This window comes from Ambystoma mexicanum, chromosome 7p (assembly GCF_040938575.1).
Source record: "Ambystoma mexicanum isolate Mex_15411 chromosome 7p, UKY_AmexF1_1, whole genome shotgun sequence".
Classification (NCBI taxonomy): Eukaryota; Metazoa; Chordata; class Amphibia; order Caudata; family Ambystomatidae; genus Ambystoma; species Ambystoma mexicanum.
This window is the reverse complement of record NC_090939.1, coordinates 402,276,583-402,300,252: the sequence shown is the minus strand read 5'-3', so window position 1 is coordinate 402,300,252 and position 23,670 is coordinate 402,276,583. Positions and strand designations below refer to the sequence as shown.

Below are 23,670 nucleotides of genomic sequence, written 5' to 3'. Positions count from 1 at the left end.
AGCACTGTGGGGCACCTGCCAGCAGGCCCCCAACCATGTCCCACTCATGTCCCCTTGCACCCCCACCCCCCAGCAGGCCCCCACTCATGTCCCCTTGCACCCCCACCCCCCAGCACTGTGGGGCACCTGCCAGCAGGCCCCCAACCATGTCCCCTTGCACCCCCACCCCCCAGCACTGTGGGGCACCTGCCAGCAGGCCCCCAACCATGTCCCCTTGCACCCCCACCCCCCAGCAGGCCCCCACTCATGTCCCCCTGCACCCCCACCCCCCAGCACTGTGGGTCACCTGCCAGCAGGCCCCCAACCATGTCCCACTCATGTCCCCTTGCACCCCCACCCCCCAGCACTGTGGGGCACCTGCCAGCAGGCCCCCAACCATGCCCCACTCATGTCCCCTTGCACCCCCACCCCCCAGCAGGCCCCCACTCATGTCCCCTTGCACCCCCACCCCCCAGCACTGTGGGGCACCTGCCAGCAGGCCCCCCAACCATGTCCCACTCATGTCCCCCTGCACCCCCACCCCCCAGCAGGCCCCCACTCATGTCCCCTTGCACCCCCACCCCCCAGCACTGTGGGGCACCTGCCAGCAGGCCCCCAACCATGTCCCCTTGCACCCCCACCCCCCAGCACTGTGGGGCACCTGCCAGCAGGCCCCCAACCATGTCCCCTTGCACCCCCACCCCCAAGCAGGCCCCCACTCATGTCCCCCTGCACCCCCACCCCCCAGCACTGTGGGGCACCTGCCAGCAGGCCCCCAACCATGTCCCCTTGCACCCCCACCCCCCAGCAGGCCCCCACTCATGTCCCCCTGCACCCCCACCCCCCAGCACTGTGGGGCACCTGCCAGCAGGCCCCCAACCATGTCCCCTTGCACCCCCACCCCCCAGCAGGCCCCCACTCATGTCCCCCTGCACCCCCACCCCCCAGCACTGTGGGGCACCTGCCAGCAGGCCCCCAACCATGTCCCACTCATGTCCCCTTGCACCCCCACCCCCCAGCAGGCCCCCACTCATGTCCCTTTGCACCCCCACCCCCCTGCAGGCCCCCACTCATGTCCCCCTGCCCCCAGGTCCTGACGAAACGCAATCATGGCAGTAATGGGCAGCATACCCAGCACAAACACCCAGCCAAGGATTGCATCCACCCACATAGTAGATGCAATTACATGATACAACCCCAATGGCAAGTATGTAAATGAACACATGTCCGTCACACACACATACACAATGGGTGCAAGTGAATGTCAAAACCCATATCATGACATGCATGAAACCAATGAGAAATTACCACAAATGTAAGTAATAAATATATGTATTAAAGATGAAAATGAAGTAAAGAAATAAAACACACAACAATGGGGATGACAAAACAAATGGTCCATGTCCGAGAACTAATAGAAAAAATCAAAAAACAAAGGAATCCAAAAACTAATGTAGTCCAAAGAAAAATAATGGGGGGAAAAAATAAGGAAAAACCATTGCCTCATGGTGAACACAAATATAAATCCAACAAATGTTTTCCAAACATCAAACTATGTACAAGAATATCCCAGGGTCCATGAGCCCAACACCATAAATGAAACCTACTACTACTAACTAATAAAAAAAATATATACAGAAAAGTGGCCATTGTCCGAGCGGTCCAAAAAAAACTTAAAAAATAAAGGAAACCTAACACTAACTAACTAAAGAACTATATACAATGGCAGCGGGCAAGTCCTGCGGCTCACTCTGTGATGTTGCCGGCCAGGGCATCATCGAACTCCATGTCGATGTCCCGGAGGCGGGACTCTGTCCTGGCCCCGAGGTCTCGCAGGGACAACCCCGTGTCCACCTCAAACTCCCTGCGAGCTTCCTCGAGGCACTCAGCCCGCCTCAACGCCCGACGCATGGAGAACTCCGCCCTGACCATGGTGAGCCGCTCCTCTTCCGCCCGCTGCCGCTCCGCACCTATCCGCTGGACCAACTGCTCCCACACGGAAGACACTGCCATCCCAGGGTTTTCCTGCCCTCCGGCCGATGCCTGCCCCTCTGATCTTGATGGCCCCGAGCCATGATGCCTCCCACGTCGAGCCTGCTGCTGCCTCCGACGCCACTGCCTCTGCCAGCACGACGGCATCCAGGCTGATGGAATCCACCGATGCCGTCGTGCACGTGCCCTGCCAGATGATGCCGGCACATCCTCCATCTGCAGGGGGACAGTTGCTGGTGTGTGCACCCCTGCTGGACCTTCGACTCCCGACTGTGGCAGGGATGGGGTCCCCACCGAGCTGGCTGCGTTGGTCGGGGCAGGTCCACAGGGGGCCCTGGTGGCATCTGGGCCGGAAGACGGCATGGAGCACGACTGGCGCATAGCCTCCACAGAGGAGGAGAGGGTCGCCAGAAGGCCACACACATGTAGGAAACCCCCGACCATGGCGGCTCCCAAATGGTTCACGTACGCACGGTGCTCTTCGTGATGATGTGCATGCTCCTCCCGGGAAGCATGCACCTCATCACGAATGTCAGCCGTGCGCAACGCGACACCAATCAGGACCCTCTCCACACGGCCAGGGGTCCCCTCGTCCGCAGGTAGAGGAGTGTCAGATGACATGGACATCTCCCCTACCTGCGGACGGGCCTGGGATGGGGCATCCCTGCTGGTGCATGGTGGTGCAGTCACAGTGTCAGGGACAGTGACATGCACAGGCACCTCCACGGCGACCTGTGCTGCCCCCTGCCCCTGGCCCTGGACTGCACCACTTGCACCAGCGGGGATGCCCCCACCAGGCCCCATGTGTGGCTCAGTAGCGGCCTCCTCCCCCTCTGTGGAAACCGCCAACCTGGATGTCTCCACGCCGTCTTCCGCCGGTGCAAGCCCCTGTGGGGGCTCACCCACCCCTTCCGCTGCAGCCGTGGCGGCATCCCCGCCGCTCTGCTCCACAGCGCCTTCTCCGCCCTCTTCTTCACTTGCCACTGTGTAGAGGGAGACATAGAACACAAGCATCAGGGTACTGTACAATGGTCCCCTAGACAGGAAGCAACAGCAGATGAGTGGCACTGTCATACATCACTTCCATCATGTCCCTCCACAACACATGGGTCAGTGCAGGCAAAACACATACAGTAACAGCCATGGCGCATGCCATGGACATTGGCATACATGACCAAGGGACTCATGATTCATACAATGTTGGTTTTAAACTCACATGCATCATGGGTCTTGCCATCACATGCACACACCTCACCGTAGTTCCATCCATCTGGCCTCGTACACCACAGACGCAGTGGATACAAGGATGACTAGGCTGCATCAGTGAATCTGAACATTGTCACAGACATGTGTCATGCATCCATGGCAGTTACAAGTCACAGACACGCAGGTCAGACACACACACATGGACACCATACGTGTACATGGGACCAGCACCCATCCCTCACCCCCACCCATGTCCAGGAACAGAGACTGCCATGCTTCCATGTGTCCATTCCGCACACACACATACGTACATGGCCTATGTCACACATACAGGCAGGTATCAGACAACCAGCACACTGCAACATGCCCTGTCTCACACAGTAATGCTTGGCCACTTACCGGCCAACTCCAGATGGGTCTGCCTCCGAAGGATCTGGGCGTGGAGCGCTGGGTCTACGCGTTCCAGGACCCTCATCTGGATGTCACTCAGGCGTGCCCGGCCCCCCTCCGCGAGGCGCCGGGCCTTATTGAGGGTCCTGGCCCTCAAGTCCTCCCAGCGCTTCTTGATGTGCTTGATGTCGCGGGTTGCCATCCCCTCCGCGTTGATGGCAACCACTGCATCGTCCCAGATCCTCTCCCGTCCTTCCTTGTTGGCGCGTGGTCTTCCGAAGAGGGCATCATAATGCCGGAGGACATGCTCCACCAGGACACCAACTTCCTTCTCACTGAAGCTGGTGGCCCTCTGCCTCTCTGGCTGGGGGTCGCCACTGGTCTCAGATGGTGCTTGCCCCGACATGGCGACCCCTGAGGCAGGCGTGGGTGGGCAACTGGGTCCTGGGGCTGGGCTGTGGAGCGATGGTATCCCAGTCGGGAGTCTACTGTTCCAGCAGGGGTGGACACAGCAACTGGACCCCTGCAGATGGCTGATGTGCAGGCACCAAATGGCAGGGCACGGTGGCAGCAGGCAGGCAGGCAGGCAGCAGCAGATGGCACGTGGGAGGCTGCTCGGGCACTGGGGGGCAGTAATTCGGCCTTCTGGGCAGGAGCGTGGTCTTCCGTGTGTTTTCGCGTGGCCAGCTTGATACGGAGTGATTTGGCACGTGAAAAATCTGCACGTCAGCGTGTAATTCGAGGAAAGGCCCTTAGCGCGTAAGCGCGTCAGCACGCGTACGCGATTTCATTGGACCAAAGGCCCTTACAGCGTAAGCGCGTCTGTGACGTTTTGCGCACGGGCGTTGCCCTGGCAGGGCTTGGAGATCCCGCGTGCCTTTATGTTCTGTACGTGCTTTTCGTGCGGTGCGTGTGTTTTCCATCCGTTGGGGTTCACACGCTATTACTTCACAGCGGGTGTTGGCTACGCGTTCTACTACACGCAAGGCAGACGGTGAGTGGTACCCCGCTCCCCCAGGCCCGATCACGTGAGAAAATTCCCTCGCACCCCTGAAATACACGCGCCCAGGCTATTTGTGTGTAAAACTTCCCGCGCACCCCTGAAATACACGTACCCTGCTGAAATCGCGTGAGAAAATTCCCGCGCACCCCTGAAATACACGCGCCCAGGCTATTCGCGTGTGGAACTTCCCGCGCACCCCTGAAATACATGTAGCACGCTCCCCCAGGCCCGATCGCGTGAAAAAGTTCACGCGAACCCCTGTAATACACGTAGCCCGCTCCCCCAGGCCCGATCGCGTGAAAAAGTTCACGCGAACCCCTGTAATACACGTAGCCCGCTCCCCCAGGCCCGATCGCGTGAAAAAGTTCACGCGAACCCCTGTAATACACGTAGCCCGCTCCCCCAGGCCCGATCGCGTGAAAAAGTTCACGCGAACCCCTGTAATACACGTAGCCCGCTCCCCCAGGCCAGGTCGCGTGTGTGACTTCCCGCGAACCCCCGGAATACACGTACCCCGCTCAATCGCGTGTGTGACTTCCCGCGCAACCCCGAAATACACGTGCCCCGCTCGCACAATTGCTGTATGTTGCCACGTTTGTAATGCGCAGGGACGCTACCGCCTGCCTTCTTGTGGCGGACGTGTATCGGCTTGTGCGTGTCTTTCGCTGTGCGTGGCTTTGCCCTATTCAGTTCCATGAATACGTGTGGTTCGGGTGCGTGTGGGCGTTCCCTCTGCTTCCCTGCAGTACATCCCCAGTTACGCCCTTGTTTTCGCAAGTTGTTCCCCATTCCGCGCATTACGCCCCGTGTTCCGCCCACTTTCTAGTGTATGCGCAGAGGTTGTGCGCTTTCACTGTGCGCGTCGCGCACGTCTTTCGGGATGTTGCAGTGACGTGTGCGCCATGCACGGGTTTGGCGCACATCCCGAGGAAGACACGCGCAGGGACTTCCATGAATCGCACGCGTGCGCCTCTTTTTTTCAGCTTGCGCCTGCTTGCGCGTAGATTTTCGGCGCACGTTTGTTCCATGAATCGGCCCCTTAACCTTTGTGTGCCCGAACCCTAGTGACACACGGGATAATGCCAATCTGGCTATCAAACACGTGAGGCCCTGCCGATCTTCTACTTTAAGGCAAACTCTGTGACTGACCTGATCTGTATGTAGGTGCTGGTGGACTCAGGATGCTGATGTCATCCTGCTTTAAGAAGGTTGGACCACAAGTGTTTTTTCTTTTGAGTAACGTCACAAGATGCATGATTTTTCCTGGTTGTGGACGTTGACTAAGACAAAGAATTTGAATCATATAAGCAGTAAATCATAAAAGCACATTTTTTCAAAATAGGTCAGTTGTGCTTTACAATGAGTTGTATAGAATAGACATATTGACTGAGTAAAGGAAACACAAAGCAATAGCACTTGCACGACGAAAACACTTTGCTGCACTGCTGTACTGGCCTGAGGGAAATGCATTGCTACTGCTCGCCATTTGTCATGTCACCAAGTGTTAAGGTATCCATTTAGCGCCTGTCTGCCCTTTGTAGGTGAAGAGTCACCGGGCTGAAGGAGCGACTGAAGCACATTGACTGATGTCTATAGAATTAAGGTGCTTACTTTCTGGTGTCAGTCCGATCCTAATGGAGTGCGCACAGCTTTCAGTGTGATGGTGTTTTAAAGTGTTCTTGAATGTCTGTCCTGAGTGCTGAGCGGGGAAAAGAAACCGCTTCAGAATAACACACGATTGCACGCGTGTTATTACTTCATGGGCACTTACTTCTAAACGTGCATATTTCCAAACAACTCTTTGCGCAATCAATTAGAATATATTTAGCCTGGACCAGGCTATCAACAGGAATTAAAAATGTGTTTTTATTCTTTGTTGTGTAATTTCGTTAATGTTTATCAATCTATTCACTCAAACCCAAACGGTTGAAGGGGAGGTGTATTATGAATAACAAATTCCTCCTGAAAAGGGTAAGGAGTGCGCTGCAAAAGTGCAAAATAGTTTATTTTATTTAATGAGGTGCAGAATACAACACCAATTAGGATATGCATAATTAAATAAATACATGTATATATGAAGCAGATTGACTGGCTCTAGTCGTCTTTATCACTTATAGTGCCTTGAAGGATGGAGGGATTTTTTGTCTTTTTTTTCAGGAAATAAAATTAGAGGATAGCTGCATTAATAGTATCACCCAAACAATGTCTTGCAATATCGATTGTGTGCACTTTCTGGTGTCAGAGGTCACTATACTACATTCCATAGGTTTGCGAATTCAAGTAATACACACTAGCAAGGTCACAATATGGGGTCTGAACATTATGTGGACATTGACAAATCACACCAGTCTCCTTAAGTAAGCAGCATTTTAGCTCCTCCTGTGACACTCATTCACTTACACTTACTGCATGTGCTAATTGTAAATTCGATGACAATCGTCTACAAACAGGCAACATCCATCCTCCACAATTGCGCAAACACCAATATAGGGGGTTATTTTGTGAAAATCATTCATGATTCGAGAAGCCATCTTTCTGTTCTGAGATGACGTCTTACTCCTCCTAGTCCTAATTAATCAAGTCTGTCTGTCATTTGTATTCTTGTGATGTTCATTTTCAAGTCCTTGGCCACCAATATTTTTCTAGAGATTATCTGGGAAATTATCAATTGCCTATTTAACGACATCAACATCATCAACAGCAATCTCATCATCTCTGTTTCCACTAAAGAATTCTGAAAAACGCTCAAAGTAATGTTCAATACACTTTGGTATCATTATCAGTATGTGCAATTATCAGTTTGTGATGCCCCAGATTAAAATCTTCAGGAACATATTCTCAGCTGTAAAGTTGCAGCCATTTCTAGACAAACGTCAACCAGTTTACAAACCCAATCAATGCCACTGGAAATATGAGATGTCTGGGTTTAATAAGTGACAAGTTCATACCAAAAATTGCTCCCTCAAATCTTGTCAGTTCTCATCAAGGGGTATACAATTTGGCAACTGAAAACAAAAAGTTACCAAGTGTGCAAGTCACAAGTGTCATGTAAACTAATATCACTGGATTCTTATTCAGTATGATAGTGGACAGTAACATAATTGTTGATGCCACAGAAATTGACAAAGGATCCATCTTCTATAAGTAAACATTCTAGTGGGATGTTGGCTTCACAGACACCAACCCACTACGTGTGACTTCAAAAATGTGTATTAGGACAAGTAAAAAATAAAAAGTGCTGTTCTTGCAAACATGTTTAAATGCAACCACCTCAAGTTGCACCCTTTCATTGTGATGATGATTGTGACATATCTTGTCAACTACACACCCTCAATTCTTCCTATGAGGGATGGATACTGATGAAGAATGTACAATGCAACATGTTCCCAGTGAAGTATAATTCAGGTTCAACCAATAAAATGGACTTCTACTCCATCAATCAAAATCGTTGACACCACATATTGGAGCACAGACATACCTTAGGTGTCAACAGTGTGTCAGCTTTGATTTACAACAAAGCCGCAAAGGCAAAGTCACTCTCAGATCAGTTTTGAGAATACGACCAAGATGGCTGCGGACATCTTGTTCTTGAATGCCTTTGAACTATCTTTGCCCAGAACGTTCTACACCCTCAGTGAGTATGCAACATACATCCTGCTAGTCCTTTGCAGAACAACTCAAGTTATTCTACTCAAACACTCAAAAATCAAAGCACTGCGTGTGTTACATGTAGTATCTAGTGGATATCTCACTGTAGAGGAAAAATGCAGGTATATGCAAAAGAATGCCTAAAAGAATGGTAATGGAAAATGTGTTTGTTAGGGGTTGTAAGTGGAAGAAGTATACTTAATTAAGAAAGACGAGGCCTCTAGATTGAGTACTATGCCCAATGCAGCTTAGATTGACTTAATTTTGAATTATTTGGTTACAGTCATAATGGAGAGAAGAAACTTCACAATGAACGCTTTGCTTATTCATATTTGTATCCATTTGACTTGGTAAAGTATAGAAATATGCTTACACTGCCAAATCCATGATTCAAAAACAGAATTGACTTCAAAAAAATACTAATAGAGGAGTGTGAGTCTTAATTGTTTTAAGAATACACATCTGCTTTGGTTATCTCTTGAGAAGTGAACTTTATTATCTAGGTTTGCTTGCTTCAACATAGAGGGCCATTGTACTAAAAGGGAAGTTTGAAACCCTCCTTAGATAGTCACATAAACTTATGTTCATTACTTTGAATTCAATGTCCTGCTGATGTTCTAAAATTCTGCTGATAATGGAGTGGGGTAACACATGTTGTCATTTCTTGAGGATTGTGTGTTGTTTACAACAAATACACAACATCTTTTAGCATCCAGACTCAATTAATTTTAATCCAGCTTAATAAATTCAACCAATGTATCTCATTAATGGTGTTAAATGTTAAACCCAGACTTTCTGTTGGCATGTCAGACAGAGAGAACAGGGGTGTCTAAAACACTTACTAGGCCAAACCTAGTTTACTTTATCAATGAAAAGGGAGGGAAAATAATGTTATGAATGCGGCATGTACAGCACATATAGTGATTAAGTGTGGACAACTACTAGATTTATACTCAGGACGAATAGCTGAGCTTGTTGCCTTAATACAGATGTGGACCATAGCAAAGGCCAAGTGAGTTAATATTTATGAAGACACCCACTGCTCATTTGGAATATTGCCTGATTGTTGCATGATCTGAGAAGAAAGGAGATTTTTGACAGCTGCAGGTATACCATTAGAAAATGCATAACATGTAAATGCAATTTGCGAATCATTAATGGTACTCTAAAATCATAAAGTGTCTTCTGTACCATGACTGAAGAAATTATGTAAGATGAGGAACTGGCATTCCATATCAGACAGCAAGTGGGGGCGGGGGGTCCTTTTCTCATTTTCCATGGCAAACAAGTGAATGCCCCAGATACAAGTGCAGTTTCCTGTTCCACTTAACACCAAACTAAACCCATTAAACCTCAACTCCATAAACTTAGTTATATATATATGTGGAGGACAGCAGGGTGTTCCCTTCACAGTGATAAGCTTTGGGGATTGTGTGAAGACCAAGTAGTTGTTCCCAACATTACTGTGTTTTATTTTACACACATGCCTTATGGAGTGGCACATGTTGCGTAATGGGTGATGATAACCATACTATGCAAAAAGTGGTATGCCTCAGGTTTTTAGGAAGTGGTAGAATGGTTATGTCACCAGTTTGTATTCTGTCAGCAGCAGTCCATGAAGGACAAAGTGTAAATGTGAAGCAGGTTGCACACGCATTCCTCTGGACACCATTTTCACAAATATGTGACTTTATCCAGCTGCTGAATTTGAGGATGCTAAAGCTATGCAAAGGTATTCATCAATATGTTTACAGGATGTATTGAGGATCCTCCAACTTATAAAGTGAACACATAGGTCCTGATTCACAAAGTGTTTTCCAGTTGGATTGTGCCATTACAAAATGCTTCGGTGAATCAGGTTCATTGGCTCTAACAAATGATCTGATATGTGACTTTATTTCACATTTTGGTGTGCCACAGAGTATTAATATTGACCAATCAGCACCCTTCATGGGTACACTCATTCAAGAGCTCTATAAAGCACTAAACATTCAGTAGAAGCTCCTTTGCTCTTATCATCTACAATCAGTGGGGGTGGTGGTAAGACAAAATGGGGTAATGAAAATTACATTTGCAAAAATATGTGCAGAAACGTGTTCAGTGTCCAGATGCACTGCTGATCACTATAACAACACAGTGAGTAAAAGCAGTGGCTGCGAACTCTCAAGTGGTTAATAACCACTGAACAGGTTATCAAGTCTGTTCTTTCGAGAGAGGGGCACACGCTACCTTTGCAAAACATAACATAACAGGCGTATTTGTAAAGTGCATGTTCACCTCCGAAGGGGCATCTTGGCACTAATAACAGATGTTTATTGTTACCCAACTTAATGGTACTCATTCTATCGACCTCGGAAGGATGAAGGGCTGAGTGGACCTGCCAGGATTCAAACCTGTGACCATTAGGTCAAACACAGAGGTCCCTGTAGTGGATGCGTTAGTTCACTGAGCCACAGACCCAGCTATGATGAACATGTGAATAATGTTGACTGGGTGACATGTTCAAGCTCATATGAATTTCTCAATAGTAGACTGATGCATTTGGCAGAGACTCCTCCATTGCCTTTGAGCCAGGCTATTTCCAGCTTATGGATGATGCTCTACTGCTCTAATGTGTTTATCAGTAGGTTCAAGCTGTGCCCCACAGGAACCTGCAGCACTGTGTCATTCTTTCCAGCCCAGGAGTTGGGTTGTTGTCAAGACACATAGGAGGAAATTCTGCCTATCAGAGAGATGCACTGGACCATTTGAGATGTTTCTGGTAATTTATACAACTGTGAGTTGCAGAGATGTCCCCTCATGGATCCATGTCAGTCACTGCAAGCCAGCCATGGTGCCAGATAAGGCACTTCTTGCAGATCCTGATATGTGAAATTCTGTTTTTTGGAGGAGTTGTTTATTTATTTACAGGGAGCTCATGTTAGAATGCTTCTCTTAAGTATTATGAAGGGTTGAAAGACAGAAACTGTAACACAGCAAGGAAAAAGAAATACACTGAAATTAATAAATGCAGAGATTAGAAACTGGTCACGGTGGAGAATAAGTATAGTGGTGTGGCAAGGGGGGCATTGCATAAGTGTGTCCTGAGTGTGGGGTAACCTATTACCTCTGCTTTATTCCTAGTGCATGTGGGTGTGCATATGGACAAGGATCATCAGCTTGCAGTTCTCTACCAGAGTGGTTACCAAATGACTGGGAGCGCAAGACCACTGCAAAGTCAGTATGTAACACAAAGTAGTCCAAGAAATTAGGTACAACATAACTGCATAGGTATAGGGAATAGAACAAGTGCCAACGACTTAAGAATGGGGTTCCCAGGACCAACAGTAAGAAATAACCTTACCTCTTACTTATCTGCTCACCTGTATTTCCTTGAGCATGGTAGACTGCATTGCTGAGCAATAAAGTGGACAATTGATGGCAGCACACAAGAACATGCTGATGTTTCATGAATACATCATAGATGAGCTACATTACCAAATTAAGTTTCCTGAAAAGCTAGGGACAATGATAACTTAGAAATAGTGTATACCGAATGAGTAGAGTGACTCATTTCCTAAACAACTCCAACATATCTTTGTACAAGGTAACCCGAATGCCATGTTCATTATTAATAGATGAGATGTTGATCTTTCTTTCTGCTTTACTTGCCTTATTAAAAGTTTTATGTATTTTAGATGTGTATTTTAATATTACCCCACATGCTTGTTCTGAAAGTTTTCTTATTAATTAGACATCTGAGTGATATTATATTTTGAAATATTTGCTCTTGTGGGTTCTGATCATACTGTTTATCTATTTTATTAAGATTACCATATAGAGTGTCCAGCTCCTTTTTACTTTCTTTTGTATAACATAAGAGATAATATGTCCCCTCAAGGCTGTTTATTGGCATTCCAGGTATTTACAGAGGAAGTGTAGGTAGAGGAGACTCTGAATTTTAGCTAAAACTCCACATTTCAACAAAAATGAATACTGGCCGCATTTGTGAGCAAGAATGTGAGACTCATATGTGAGACTCAGGTTGAATCTAGTAGATGTCAGTATTGTGAATGCACAGAACAAATGCCAGAAAAAAATGAAGGTTTTGAATTTGGCATTGCATAACATGATGTTACCATGTTGGACCACTACACCACAGTTATGGGCTGAGTTGCACTGAAAAATAAAACACCAACATACACTAAGTTATGCTAATATCGTCTAACCCCTAACATATTCTTTGGTAACATCCAGGGCAGATCAGTCCATTACTTTTATATAAACATGGTACAGATTGATAAACAGAATGTGCATGTCATTAGGGCTGTGCAAAGTTAGCTTGGAAAAGCAAGAAATATAATATACAAAATTAAGGATGCACTGTGTTTGAATGAAGACGTTGAAAGTTAGAATGGTGGAATGTGAACTCCCTTTTTCTCAAGACTAATTTATTGTTTAAAAGACTTGCAGAGCAGGAATCCAGCAATGAGATGTAGCTATTTGCATCTGTTGCTGCGGCTTGGATAACGGTCAAAGATGCCAGGCAGAACATGTGTTTCTTTGGAGCTTTCCAAATGGAGGTGGTTTTTGATGAGCACCTGATGTCACTATCAGAGGGAGGCCTTTCTTATTTTAATTAAGGGAACATACATCTGGGTGCAGATCTCCTGGGTTTAGTTTAAAAGGGTTGTGCAGTCAAAGGGGTTGTTCTTCCTGGGCTGTCATTTGGAGTGTGGGCACTTGCTGGTGGTGTGCAAGCTATCTCTCAGAAGAGTGTGGACTGAGTTGTCCTAAGCACAAAGGGGAGAAGGCAGATAAAGGAAGACCCAGTGCATGCACTGTCCACAGGGCTTCCGTGGGGGTGTTTTGCAACAGCCAGTCTGAGGGGGAATCCCAACCTTGTTGTGTCCGAGAACACACTGAACCAGACATCCTCTAGGTGAGCATAAAAAGTATAATTGATGTGTGTCTAGTTTTAAAACCACAAATTTAGATACCAATTTTGCATGGGTTTCTACATATCAGGCATCTCAAAGTCTGTTTCTTCCCCATTCTACTGTGCATTTGCCAATGCAAAATCAGATAATTGCAAAGGATAGAAGTTACCGCTCTCAGGCTAAGTGTCTCAAGGTTGTTGTATAGAATTCTCTGCCGAGGTGGGAGAGAGGGCTACAACAATTTTCAAAACTTCTGGAGGGATCATCGCCTGAGGCAGGAGATAGCAAAACATAAATATTGCTGCTGGAATTGTAAATGCATAATTTTTAACATATTGTGAAATCAGCATGGGCAAATGAACAAAGCTACATATCTCTTCAGTGCATTACTTGTGCTGTTTTGTTTTATTCATGACTCTCAATTACTTATAGAGTGCTTGCAGAAGGAGTAAGTTAGCCCCAGTCTTTTTATTATGTGTCCTGGTTATTTGTGGTAGCATACAGACAGATGTGAAGCAAGTGGTAATTGCATTTTTACTGCAGGCCATATTTCACTGTATCACATGTGGTAAAATACAAACCAAAGTTGGTCACTGTAAATTGTGTTCTTCTAAGAGGCTCTTAATGAATGTTCATATTTGGCTTATTTGGTAAATGTATTCTGAGATACCGTGAAAAGGATATAACATGTTATTGTAAATAAAATACTGCAAGGGAATGAGGTTATGTTATAGAGTGTACTAAATCCAGTTTTGGCTTACTGTTAGGGACCCTGGTATAAAAAAGGTATCAGGCAGTACTCCATATTCCAGACTCACCACTATAATACAGAAATACCACCAGAATGTACAGCCAAGAAACAGAAGTGTTGATCTTTATAGAGGACAAAGAATTGTTGATAAAAAATCTCAAAATGCCTGGGTAAAGAATATATGTATTTATATGAGCAGGTTTTTTCTATTTAAATTTATATTGCTTGGTTTCTACTCTCATTAACTCTTCCCCTTCCCTATTGGTGTACTTCCCTTGTGTTCATGTTTGTATGGGTATATTCATAAATTGATATTGAAATATTGATCAACTTACTTCCTATTTATGTTATTGTCTTATTCTTGATGGCGTAGATTTTGACAACCTTAATTAATTTAGCTAACAAATTATTGTTATACTTGTTGAATTTAGTAATCAAAATTGAATATATCTCTTACTTGCTTTGGTGGTCTTGTGGAGCCTAACATTTATATTAACCTCCTTGTATGATCATTTTTTAATTATCTCGGTTCAATATGAATTGTCACTTGTAATGCCAAAAATGTAATCCAAATGAATTAAACTAACAAAAAAGGCAAAGATAACTCTGAGAATCCATCCTGCACTTGAGCCTTATTAGACTGCATGAGTTACTCCAGCAACTCCCATTTCATCGTCCTGCTCCATGAGTACTGAGGCTGGAGGGTGACATGAGGATAAGGAGCAAATGCACCATGGTATTGTAACACAAGGAGGGCTGTACCTTCATCCAAAAAAAACAGGAATACAGACATTCTGCTGCTGAGGGATGGAAAAGGAGGTTGGACAAAATGCCATGCACCAAGCAAAGTTCAAGCTACAAGCCCCCTATGTATCACAGAACTGCTCTTTGATACTGGGTCTCTAAAAGAAAATACTCTCTCAATGAAGACTTAAATATGGAATGCCCCTAGTTTAAAATTGATTTAAAGAATACTCCTGATGCTCAATATGAATCCTGGATGACACACAATGGTGCAGCACTGAAAAACGTCACGTTCAGCCTAATTATTAATGGGGGAGAGTGTTAAATTGGAGTGCTAAAGCAAGGTGTAATGATTTTACGCTCTGATATATCTTTTGGTCCCATTTTGCAGCAGTGGCAAGACAGAGGAGGGGCATGGAAAGAGATAAGAACTCTACTGTGCAGTGGTCTTTCTTCAAATCAATGGGCCTCATCACGAGTTGGGCGGTTATTACTGCCAGATCTTGGGTTAGGTGGTAATTGTTATTCACCAGTCCCCATTGGTCCATTAGACCCAAAGGGGAATTTTGCAAAGAAAATCGTTGTTTTTCCAGCGTGGTTTCCCCCAGCTCTGAGCATGGGGTAAACATGCCATACTCATGATTCGGCGGGCCCTTAAATTCAGCGGTAACCACATTGCCATCACATTTAAGGCCTACCGCCCAACTCGTGATGAAGCCCAGTGTATTTTGTTTCACGCCCCCATTTTCATGCAGGCTTGACGTGAATGCGTTCCTATGGGATAAGCCTTGGTTTAGCTCCTGCTAAAGACAAGGTATAGTCCATAGGAATCCATTAATCAGTCTTATTTTTAATGGGGTGGGTTGGGGAATCCAGGAGTAAAAGCAAGGCATAATACTGTCATGCCTTGTTTTTATCTCTCACCCTATTTCATCAATGTGATAAGATGTAGAAAGGGCACAGAGCAGAGATAAAAGTTCTGCCATACATTCCTCCTACATCTCGTCAGTGTATTTAAGTTCAAAGCTACATGACATTTTCATGAAGGTGTGAAATTAATGGATTCGTATGGAATCTGCCTTTTTTAACATTTGGTCAAAACCAGTCAGATTTCGTAGGAAATCATTAATAGACAATCTCTGCCCAGTGTTTCTGCAGGTGGCATTTACTTTTTCACAAGAATGCACTTTTCCCCTCTGCCTTCAGAATGTTGGAAATTGAATGCAGGGCACCCAAAAGCACCTAAATGCTAATGTGGGTGGTCGCCTGCATGCAATTGCCATTTTCTTTAGAAATGAATACATGCCGCCTTTCTTAAAACGACAGACATGAAAAATAAAGAGGGTACATGAATACACAAACATTTACTCAGGCTTTTTGAACTTTTTAAATAGTATGCGGAGGACCAAGCAGCATGTTTGGGTTTATAGTCATTGCATTGAAAACGATGGATCGAAATGCCAATCGAAAATAAAAGCATGTACATTCTATATTCTATCAAATGCATATGTACTTTTAAATGTAAAAGATAACATTTTGATGCTTTTATTTTCTTCATAAAAATGTTACATGCTGAAATTTCGGCACTGGCCAGCTCCTTGAAACACTTTTTTTTATATATTGGTGGGGAGGGGGGGGGTGTTCCACCCCCAGCACCCCCAACGCCCACCCCCTTAAACCTAATCCTAAACCTAACCACTAACCCTAACTTAACCCTTAATCTAACCCTAGCCCCAACCCTAACCTAATCCTTAATCTAACCCTAGCCCCAACTTTAGCCCCGACTCTAAGCCCTAACCCTAACCCTAATCTAACCCTTAATCTAACCCTAAATCTAACCCTAGCCCCAACCCTAACCCCTAGCCATAACCCAAACCCTATCCATCGAAATTAACCATCAAAAATTATTCAATCGATGGTATGGCTTTCGATGGAAAGACCAGATACCCACGTATGTGCTCACCTTGGTGGTCTCCTGCATGGCATTAACTTTTTTAAAATAAAATGTCCATTTTGTTTTGTACAGTACAGGCTGGAGGAAGATACCCATTTTCTCAGAGTAAACTACAATGTTATGATAAAAATAAATCATAGGAAGGCACAGTACACATTAACAGCTCAACACACTTATGGAGATCTCAGGGACTGTTGTCCATGCAGCAGGCAGGTTAACCCTAGAAAATTAAATTCATAAACACTTGAAACCCGACTGGACTGCTAGAAATTGGATAAGGTAATTATTTGTTTTACTAATATACATTTTAATTAGAAAAACAATTGATTCAGCAGTTGCTAAAACACCCTTGTATCTTACAGTTCATCAAAAGAGCAGTATCAAATTTCACTTAGACAACATAAAAATCAATATATGCAACAACATATAGCCTAAAAACAACCCTAAAATGCAGTGTGCTACATTGTTAATGTGTTTAGTCTTGATACATCCTCATTCATATGTGCATACAAGGAATTGGCCAATACTGCAGCAGCCTCTTCTACCGTCACACCCACACTTCACCACAAAAACCCAAGACAACCTTTCCACCCTTGTTAGTTTGTTTGTTTATTGATTTATGTAGCGCACCGAACCCTGGGGTATCTGGGTGCAATACAGAAAGGTTACAACTTAGTAAAACGAGGTTACATGCAGTGCATACAATATGTACAAAAGAAACAAAGCTAATACAGTAATATGCAGAATGGCACATTTGATTGTTCTTGACTGTAGTAGGGCGCAAAGAACATTGTGGAGCATTTAACAGTGGGTAGGGAGCTGTCCTAGGCAGATCATTTGTCCTTCTCTGACAAACCAGTTTATGGTATATCTACTGAAGTTGGGGAAGGAATGGTTCGATCTTAGACAGGGTGGGAGCATGTTCCTAAACTGAGCTGCCATCACCGGGAAGCTGCTCCCCCTTGCTTTTTTAATTTGTACCTGGGAACTACCAGGCAGGAAGAGTTTGCCGACCTGGTGAGGCGTGATGAGGATTTTTATGACAATTATCTCAGTTAGGCATAATGGGGCAGCATGATTAAGACATTTGTGGGTTAATGATTCTGTTTTGAGCTGGATTTTGTCTTTGATGGAAAGCCATTTATTCTGTCTCCTCGATTCCGAGATATGTTCTCTTCTTGATATACTCAAAGCAGTCCTAAGTGCATTATTTTGAAGAGTTTGGAATTTATTGACAATGTACTTACTTGCCCCTTGCTTCCACGCCACAGCATACACCAACACCTGAGCCTCTCTTGGCCCCCCTCCACTTACCCTCTCTTCTCTCTCAATCATCACACTTGATGAGATCACCAGACAAGTCTGATCTATGAAGGCTTCATCCAAACAGGTGGAACCCTGCCCCTCTCAAACTATTAAAGCCAATATTGACTCCCTCACCCCAGCCTTTGCTGATCTCTGCAATCTCTCCTTTTTCACAGAGTTTTCCCAACTGCCCTCAAGCACTCTCTTGTGCACCCTCTGCTCAAAAGAACCTCTGCAGACCCCTCCATTCCGGCAAACTACCGCTGTATCTCCATCACTTCTTTCCTGGGTGCAAACTCCTGGAGGTGTTGGCTATCTCTCAGCTGGCCCTCCAGACTGAATCTATTGGTTGCTTCCATGACCATCAGTGTGGCTTTAGAGCAACCAGAGGCACAGACACTGCTCTTCTGAACACCCATGAAGACCTGCTCTCAATCTCTAACACTCCCTCCGTCCTCATTCTCCCTGACCTCTTCTCTGCCTTTGACACGGTTAACCAAAACATCCTGATGGCATGTCTCCATGAAACCCTTGGAATCACAGGTTAGGGTCTGACGTGGTTAACCTCCTTTCTCTCTGACCACCCATACCAGTTGGTACTCTGAGCCTTTCTCTCGACTATAGCTCTCTCAACCTGTGGCATTCCCAAGGCATCTGACCTATCCCCCTTGTTCTTCAACATCTACATGGCTGCCCTGGCACATGTGATTGCCAGCTTCACCTCTAACTTCCAGTGTTAGGCAGATGATATGGAATTATCTTTCAGGCTATCCTCAGCTGCCTCCTCCTCGCTCATATCTGACTGTCTGTCCACTATTCAGTCATGGTGTGCTGCAAACGACCTCTGCCTCAATGCCAGTAAGACTGAGATCATTCGCATTGGGACCCCTGCTCCCGCTTTCCCACTTTCACTCTGGCTGGCTCACTTGGCCCCGCGCCCACACCCACCTCCGTGGCAAGAAACATTGGGTGTCATTTTCGACTCCACTCTCTCCTTCTTCTCTCACATTTTGGATATCTCTTAAAAGTCCAACTATCAGCTTCACCTTCTCAGAGGTACTCTACCTTTTCTCACTTTCCCCTAGTGGCTCACTGGCTCCAGAGCCCTGGTTCTCTCTAGGCTGGACTATTGCAACAGCCTCTTCCTCAGCCTCCCTTCTTCTGCCCTGTGCCCTCTGCAGCTCATCCAGAATAAAACTGCAAGACTTATGCTTGGCCTCAAGCCCAGGGACTGCATCTGTCTGGTGCTGAAATCCCTTCACTGGCTCCCCCTTGCTGCAAGGATCAAGTTCAAGACCCTCTGCATTGTCCACAAGGCTTTCTGGGGTCTGTGACCTACCTACCTGCAATGCTGCCTACCTAAATACTGTCCCTCACGAGCCCTCTACTCATCTACCTCCAACCTTCTGCTAGCAGAGATTTGGAGGGAGATCCTTATTCTAAGCAGGTGCCTACCTCTGGAATAGCCTCCCTGCCGCCCTCAATCTTGAGTCTGATCTTCTTAAATTCTAGAAACTTCTCAAGACCTTCCTCTTCTCCTCTTCCTTCTCTCTCCCTCTACCCTGCTAACCTAGCTTGCTGCTCTTTCCCTCCACTTCCTTGTAGCTTGCTGACTGGCCGCCTGGTGTACCTCAGAGTCTCACAGATGACAGGCATCCCCGGCAGTCCTATTTTCGCACTTGCCTCATGGCCCTTCACCCCACCCACACTCACTGCACTTGAGAAATGACCAAAGAGAGTGACTCTCTCTGCACTTACCCCAGTCTCCACCTAATGGGTGCACTTGGACCTCCCCCCTCCCTGTGACCGTCTGTGCACTTGCACGATCCATATGCACCATGCCTGAAGATTGTCTGTCAGTTCCCCTTGTCTTCACCCTTAATTGCACTGGTAAAACTGCTGAATCGCTGTCCGGCCTATTTGCTGTGTCTCAACTGTTATATGCACTTTACGCACTTACTCTGCATGTGCAGACTATTGTTGTCTCCGAATTTCAAGGGCTCTGAGTGACTGTTGTTTTTTTCCTTATGTTTCGACCCTCCTTGAGCACTTTGAAACACTGACCTGTGTATAGGCGCTTTATAAATAAACAATACCATACCATACCATACTATACATCAATTGTTATCACAATAGACAACTCATAAGTGTTTCTAAAATCCAAACACACATTTATTTAGCCCCAAAAAAGAAGACCAAAAAGGTACACATTAACCATGGCAATGTAAACACACACACCCCTCTGCAGTCCACTTTCTAGGTTTTCATCCATCAGTAAAACCATAGATAGATCTTTATGTTTGTACAATTTCACATAAAAGCCCATATAAGTTTCAGTTCATATTTTGGGTATGTTTACCAGGTGGGTCTCCTCGAGGACATACTTTGCATTCTCAATGTATGGAACTATTTCAGAACTTTTTTTAATAGCATAACCACATCAAATTCATCCCTGTAGAGGAGCAGGTGGACGCATGCTCCTTAGTCACCTCCCCTCACCACCATCCTATTGGAATGACGGACGAAGAATTACAGTTGGGAAACCATGCACAAGTTTATGTGATTCGTTCATACCCCATCGATTATATGAAAAATGATATGCACTCAGGCAGCCATTCAGAAGATACCCTCATGTTGATACAGTGGAAGAAACCTATCAAGAATGATGTCCCTTGCTGAGTTGTCGAAAAGCAGCCATGGACAAAATGGTGCATGACATGGATGTACGTTAAACAAAGTCCAATAACAGCAAAAGAATGCCCAAAAGAAGATATTTGAACTTACATTCAAACAATATGAATAAACCTAAGAATGACAATGTAATTGGAATTCTAAGAGAAACATGTACTCCATGATGCAGCATTTACAAATACAAAGAATTATGAAATATTCACTGGTCAATAACTGTAAATACACTGAAATGCAAGATAGAAATAATCCATAGACGCTTGCTTATAAGAGGTATATATTTAACGTTTAGGACTACCATCAGAACAAGATGGACGATGGCTCATGTCAATCACTGCAACTACCTAAAAATACGAACTCAGAATCTTAAATGTGAAAAGATGATGAAGAAGCCGTTTTCCTTGCAAAATAGTGGAGTACATTTTCTTTGAAACAAGGATGCTATTTCGAGAGATGAAGGAAAAAGCACAAAGGGAGTCTAACAGGGTGTAACGAGCAAACCATGGGCAAGGACATATTTCCCAAAGATTAGGATGAACAAGAACATTTAATGATGCCAAATATTGGATAATTAAAAAGGCATGAAGTCAATATGGGATAGAGTTAATAAAGCTCCATGTCGAAAGCGTAGTACACATGTGCCCTGCTACATTTGTTTCCTGATGTGCAGCACCTGTCCTTCAGTGGCACAGAACAGGTACAAAAGTGGCATGTCCCCTGTTTGACAGCTGCTGTGACCCAAAGTCACTGCAGACACAGGCACATTTTTTCCTGTACCCAAAGCATAATACTTGTACCCATATTTGTCTGGAGGCAGTGTACCCTCTAAGAATATGGGGAGTAATTGTGCACATAATTATTACAGAAAAATCAAATTGGTATCATACTCATTTCAACTCCATGAAATAAGACCAGCTTTGGAAACGCCATGTCGATTCATGGCTAGACTACCTGTCTTGGCTTTGCAACCGAGAAAGACGTTGGGAAAGGCTGCAACTATTGGTCATCTTGGAGTTTGGGAAAGGCCTTTCCTCTAGTCCAGGAAGCACTTCTCTGTAAAGCTACTGGGGGCCATGCTTTAAAAGGGTACATTTGTAACAACAGTGAGCCTCATATCAGGATGCTACAACCAAGGGGGACTTTGAAGATGTAGGCTTGGAAATGGGGCAGGGTTAAAATAGCCAGAAATCGCTGAAGGGAATAGAAATAAGGTTTCACCATTTTGCTTTTCTTTGAGGCTCTTTTCCTTCCTGCCCTCTCCATTTCCATCGGAACAAAGCCCTCTGGGAATAATGCAAGAAGGCAATGGTTAGTTGTGTCACAGTGACAGAGATTGGACACCTTACAGCAGGCTTGCTTTTGTCCAAACCCCTTTGGCATGCTATCTTTGTAAGAAGGGGTCTCTCACGCACCTTCCTTGATTAATTTGGGACTTTCAAGGGGAACAGAAGAATGTGTTGCCCCTTGTTGGGTGTGCATTTTATTCCAAAATCCTCTGGCAGAGACAAAGAAAGGTGTTCCAAGGCAGAAGAAAGCTCTATCCCCTAACTATTCTGACTGAACATTGAGGGTGTCTTCATGCTAAACTAGCCCTGTACTCTACCAGCTGCAGTGAATAATAAACACTTTCACTTTGTCTCTGAGCCCCTGGAGTGGGACTCATGGAACTAAAGGAGCCTAAGCAGCTGGACTCTTGTCTTCTGCCACTTCAAACCAGGCACAATCCTGAGTTGACCGTGGCCAAAGCCGTTGAACCATTCTGACTCACAGGCCTGCTTTTGCCACTCTCTCCAACGATTCAAACTATTGTTTGCTTCATCAAACCAGTTTGCAGCAACATCTAGTTTACTGATGCTTTGGCTCAAACAAGAAGCAAACCACAATGTAAGTCATTGAACTGCTACGTCTTGGAACAGCATATCAACCCCACCAGGATCTTCATATCAAAGCAACCCAGACCTTGACTCAAACCGCTGGAACCATCATCTCAGCCATGAAATCGACCCAGAAGTACCCATCATCTCAAACTGGCCCAACCATTGAACCTAAACTGGTGGACTCTTTGAACCATACTGTTCGATGCTGCATCAAAGCCTACACAGCTTCATATCGAACCATACTCAACCCTGAGTCGCTGCCTTGATCACCATGACCCGCCACATTCAATCCCAGCTCAACCCGTGTATACAATGCTGAGAAACTGAGATGGGGCTGGCAAACCACCAAGAAGACATTAAGGTACTTTCCAGAGCTGCAGACCTCCTGTTGCATCTTTGGGAGTGTAGTGACTAATTAGCCACACTTTATGCAGCTTTTACTGAAAGACAAAGTGACATTGTTGTAATGTTGTGCTCTTCACCTCAGCCACAGTAACCAGAGTGCCTTTATATTCATATTTTGCATTTTCTGTATTCTTTTTTCCACAGAGATGCCAGATCACAAAGTCCCAACCGCTGGACGGTGTTGGGCCCAAAACAACTTAGGCACAAAGCATTGACTTGTGATTGTTTTGTGTTTGGGTGGTATCCCATCCAGTACCTTTTTAAATATTTGATGGAGAAGCTATATCTCTGGTAAATTGAGAAGAATCTGAGTGTTTACAAATGAAACAGCCACCATCTTTTTTTTCTCAATGCAAGAGATAGCCACGGTTATACTCCAGGTTATAGCCGTTGGTATCGTAAAATTAAACACAGAACAAATGCTTTTGCTGGTCAGAATATATGCAAATGCCATCAGACCAGAAGGGGGAGCAAGAGGACACCAAGTGAAATATGGGAGTTGTAGGGGGGCTAAGGACCAAATTCGCAGTGCGAGGCTTAAACAATGTTCTCATAACATCGGCTATAACCTAAGGTATGGCCGCAAATAGCCGACGTCTCAAAGCAAACTGCATCACATAAACACTGAGTGTTGTGGGAGAATGTAAGAGGGCAGGGGAGGTGAGGAGGCCTTCAGGAGAGTGGGGGAGCTGGCACAAATGACGGGGCACTTGGGGGCAAAAAACCCTTTCTTTTCCAGACATTTTTTCTATATTTACGGCTATAAAACCACATATGCTCGCGACTATCAGTAGTCCATACTAAAACAG

General features: G+C 45.5%; 1 protein-coding gene across 1 annotated transcript in view; it reads left to right on the top strand.

The window, feature by feature from the left end:
* Positions 1-23,670, top strand: part of ROBO1 (roundabout guidance receptor 1) — a 2,404,538-nt gene that overhangs the window by 262,880 nt on the left and 2,117,988 nt on the right. The gene's annotated exons all lie outside the window — the stretch shown is intronic.